The 4,719-nt window shown below is 41.5% G+C and overlaps 1 non-coding gene across 1 annotated transcript; it reads right to left on the bottom strand.

The window, feature by feature from the left end:
• Window positions 1-4,173: 4,173 nt before the first annotated feature.
• LOC112081724 lies at window positions 4,174-4,279 on the bottom strand. Its single transcript, XR_002896646.1, has one exon. It is a non-coding gene; the product is annotated as a small nucleolar RNA R71 (small nucleolar RNA).
• Between the last annotated feature and the right edge of the window lie 440 nt (window positions 4,280-4,719).

The raw sequence follows: 4,719 nt of genomic DNA, 5'->3' as shown, positions 1-4,719 counted from the left end.
CACCCATGTTCCCAAGCAAAGTCTTGACATCTTCATAGATGCCAATCTTCTTCAGAAAGTCCAAATCAGGGAATCTCCCTTGCTGGATCTCTATCTGTTGAAACTTAGCCAGATAATCAAGTGTTTCTGGTTCAGTTTTCTTGAACTTCTTTGATCCCTCTTCAATTGTGCCTTGGGAACCACCAGCTGAGCTGCTTGAGTCACTTTCAGTCTGTTCACTCTCAGATACCATAGCCAACTGTTTCCCCTTCTTCTTGGAACCAGAAGCAACCACCAAAGCTTTTCCTTCAGGCCTTTTCCTTTTTGGCGCTGGATCACACTTCCCTTTGTGCTATTCTTTGCACCTTGACCTTTTTCTCTTGGCTGTGAAGACCCTGAGACCCAAGAGATTCTCAAAAACAATGTTAGTACAAGAACAAGCTTCACAAAATTCTCCAAAATTTTGAAAACATTTGTTGCAAGAATCGATTTCAATAGCACATGAACAAGTTTCTCAAGCCAAGAATCAATCCAATAATTTCATAGCAATGCAAAAACAAGAGTGCAAAGCAGGGACTCAGCAAGAAACCAATTCATCTCTTTTTAAAAAAAAAAAAAATCAATTTTTTTCATGAATTACTTGCAACAATTTTCAAAACTCAAGAACAAGGAATTATGATATGTCTATATTTTACATCATTTAGAGTGCATTTTAGAGTCCTCATTATGTGTTTTCCCCATGTAAATTGAGTCTTTAGGCATGAAAATAGGATTTAGGGCTTGCATTAGGTCCCAAAGAGTTTTGCATATTTTGAAGTCTTTATCAGGTGCTTGGGGAGTCATTTGGAGCCTAAGAAGAGGAGCAGAGAAGAAGACGGTGAAGAAAAGGGTCAAAAATGGTGAAAACCGCTTGGAGGAATTTCTCGGCCAAATCGCGTACCGGACGGACAGAAACCTCGGCCAAAATCCTTACCGATCGTTCAACCTCGACCAAAAAGCTTACCGATCGCTCAGCACCGACCAAAGTCCATACCGATCGACCAAAGTCAGCCTGGGTCGAAGATCAGGTGTAAATACCGCGGGTTGAGTTTTTGGCCGAGGCGAAGGAATTTTTACGACCAAAAAGCTTACCGCGGTACACAGCCCTCGGCCATTTTCCTTACCGCGGGAAGCTTTTCTCGACCAAAATTTGTCCTTGTCCGCGCGTTTCAAGATCAGCAATCCGGGGAACCTTCCGGTCCGAACCAGTTGGCGGGGTCTTCAGCAAAGTTGGAGATAATCAAACACAGATCCCAGAACAGTTGGAATTATCCAATTCGGACCAGTGGGGAGAAAGATACAGCTTCCGGAAGATGCACCAACATTACGCGCATCCGAGAACCGAACGGTGGAGTACAAAGATCACGGCGGACGGAACCTTTCCGGACCGAACCAGCTTGCCCGGTCTTCATCAAAGTTTGAGATCTTTGAAAGACCTTTTCGGAACGGTTGGGATCGCTAAATTCGGACGAGTGGTTTGAAAGATAAAGTCTCCGGAGTTCACATCGGTCCAAACAGCTTATTTCCCGGTGATTCCAATGCGGTTCAAAGATGTGAAATCCAGGAAGCCTTCCACTTCCCAAGCTCCGACGGTTTCTTCACCAAAGTTCGAGCTTATTGAGTCATCTTGACTATGGAACTGGTCTCAGAGCATTTGGAGTTACGAGCTGAAAGTTACACTGAACAGAAGAGAAGCTGCTCAATTCGGGTTTTAAGAGATGCAACTGTAAGCTAAGTGCTGTGTCCTACCTCGGCGTGAATACCTCGGCATGTATGCCGAGGAGGCATGTTTACGAAGCCTTGGGACTATACCTCGAGGTAGGACTTCCGCCTTTCAACACCGAGGCTCCCTTGATCACCAAAATGATCCCCAAACGACTAAGTGTTGAAGCAGACCTTGGTGTGAACCCTTCAGCATGCTATGCCGAGCTCCTATGTTACACAAACCTCGGGTACCAGGCACCTCGGCATGTATGCCGAGGTCCTCATCTCTCCAACCCAGATCACAAACAAATCCTCTTCACGTTTCAAAGCTTTAACCGGATCAAATGCCAAGTCTCATGCATGTTCTTCAAGTGTTCATCAAAGTTTCAACCCAGCACATGACCCCCTGGTGTATGGCCCTCGGTGTGAGACTTCTTCAGATGGCGAGGGGTGGCTCCAGCAACCCAGAAAGGGCGGGTCAGTACCCAGTTTGTCCTGGGCTGACCCGGCCCACACCCTTTTATATAAATAGTTTTTAGAGACTAAAACCCTAGTTATGCTTTATCTTATCCTCTAATCTGCTTTCTCTTTGTTTTCTCTCTACTTCTTAGTGTAAAAACGAGTTTGATCTAGAGATAACTAGCAGATTTAATCATCTTAAAGCTGTTTCTTATCATCTAATCATCTCATCTCTGCTTCTAATCATGATTAACACCACCTCTTGCAAAAGAAATGGTGTGTTAATCATGATTAGTGAGTAGTTATCTTTTAAGCTTCTAGGTGTATAGATTAGGGTGCTTAGATGATCGGTTTATGATGTTTAGGTTCTAGATTCTCATCTCCTTTCCTTAGTTAGCTGCTCTTAATGCTAGATCTTTGCACATCACTCTGATCTAGACCTTAGTCATTTCTCCACCCACAAGGTGTTTGATGAAATGTCTGAATGAGCTAAGCTAAGGGTTTATGCCTTTTTCATCATGGGAATGATTTGTTAAATGCATGAATGACATATTAGAACTGTTTCTTAATGCTCACTGATTCATATTTCACAAATGATGATTTGGTTTGAAAGTGGATTAGTGTAGAGATTAATGCCTTCATGAGAGGATTAGTCTAGATTTGAGTTCTAAGTTAATTGGTTTTGAGATCATGTGATTGCTTGTTGCTGCTTTCTGTGTAAGATTCGGTCTCCTTGAAATAGAAACCGTTTGGTCATTATTAGACTTGATAATTTATGCTTGTTGATTGCTTGATCTTACTTAAGGTGAATTAATCTTGATTAAGTGATTTACAAAGAGTTTATTGTCATGGGAATGAATTAATCTGCTTTTGAAGTCTAGACTAAAGAGTAACTTGCATTGCATTATTGTTCTTAGCATCATGAATAAATCTCTAAAGCACCCTAATCAATGATCACATCTAGAGGTTTAGCTTTCTCTTTGTTTTGAATCACCCTAATCAATGATCACATCTAGAGGTTTAGCTTTCTCTTTGTTTTGAATCTGAGTCTTTGTTTTGTTGTCTTGTTGCTTGTTCTTAAATTACTGCTTGTTTTTTTTTGTTTACTTTATATTTTAGATCACCTTGTTACCAACTCATCCGCTTGTTAGACTACCTCAAGTGCTACAATGACATGAGTAGTTGAGGAATTGATCAAGGATTGAAAAATTCCTGCTATCAATTTGGCGTGAGTAGTTGAGGAATTGATCAAGGATTGAAAAATTCCTGCTATCAATTTGGCGTCGTTGCCAATTGGAGAGTTCATTCTAGCATTAGAACTTTGGATCTTCTTGAGATCAAGTCATTGTTTTCTTTTGTTTTACTAAGCTTTTATTTTCACCATGTTAATGTATATCACTAAGAGCATGCATCTCTTTGAGATGATGAATTTTCTCTTTTTCATTGTTACTAACTTGTCTTCCTTGATTCTCTTGAGCTTTGAAAGGTACCAAATTCACAAGAAGAGAAATGGAAAGACACGTTCTATTGAGCTGTTGGAGATGGACGTCCACAAGAGCATTATTCCAGTCCCAAAATCGCAACAACAGCCACAACCTCCAGCACTGACCCAAGCTCCAAAGAAAACGCCAACAGTTGGAAGCTGTGACACTCCTTGTAGTCATGGAAAGAGGTATGGCATCCACCCTCCTCCAATTGAAGCTGCGGCCTATGAGATCAAAGCAAGCTTGGTTAAGTTGATTCAAGAAACTAAGTTCTTGGGGTCTGGTATGGAGAATCCATATGATCATTTGGACTGCTTTGAGAGGTTGTGTGACACATTTAGGACTGGAGGAGTGCCCCACGACAGTATCAAGCTCATCTTGTTTCCATTTTCACTTGGAGAAAAGGCAAGCAAATGGGAGAGAGCATTACCATCCCACTTGGTAAATTCTTGGTATGATTGCAAGATGATCTTCCTCCAAAGGTTTTATCCCATACAAAGGACTATCCAAGCTAGGAAAGACATCTTGGGCTTCAAACAAAGAATCCATGAGACCTTTGATGAAGCATGGGAGAGACTTAAAGGCTACACTAGAGATTGTCCCCATCATGGGTTCCAACAAGAAGCTATTCTTAGTATCTTCTATTGGGGAGTTGATAGAGAGCATAAATGGACATTGGATGCAGCTAGCAATGGGCGTTTTGCGACTCTTACCATAGAACAAGGAGAGTTACTTGTTGAGAATTTGGCCAAGAGCAATGAAAGATACAAAGAGCTTGATACTGAATATTGTCAAGATGGTAAAACTGAGGTGGAGCTTCGTTTTCAGCAAGAGTCTGTTCCACAAGAGCAAGCTGCTTCAAAGACTCAAGAAATGGAGCTGAACAGCATGTTCCAACAACTTCTGAAGGGACAAGATGAGCTCACAACAAGAGTAAAGCGTTCATACAATGATCTCCACCACAAAATAGAGAGTTTAACCTCTCAAGTGAATCACATGGAGAGCAAAGATCATGAAGCTGCTGTAAAGGAGATAGAACGTGTACTCTTTTGTC

This window comes from Eutrema salsugineum, unplaced genomic scaffold, assembly GCF_000478725.1.
Source record: "Eutrema salsugineum unplaced genomic scaffold, Eutsalg1_0 scaffold_10, whole genome shotgun sequence".
NCBI lineage: Eukaryota > Viridiplantae > Streptophyta > Magnoliopsida > Brassicales > Brassicaceae > Eutrema > Eutrema salsugineum.
The sequence above is the reverse complement of the archived record's forward strand: the minus strand, read 5'-3'. Positions and strand labels throughout refer to the sequence as shown.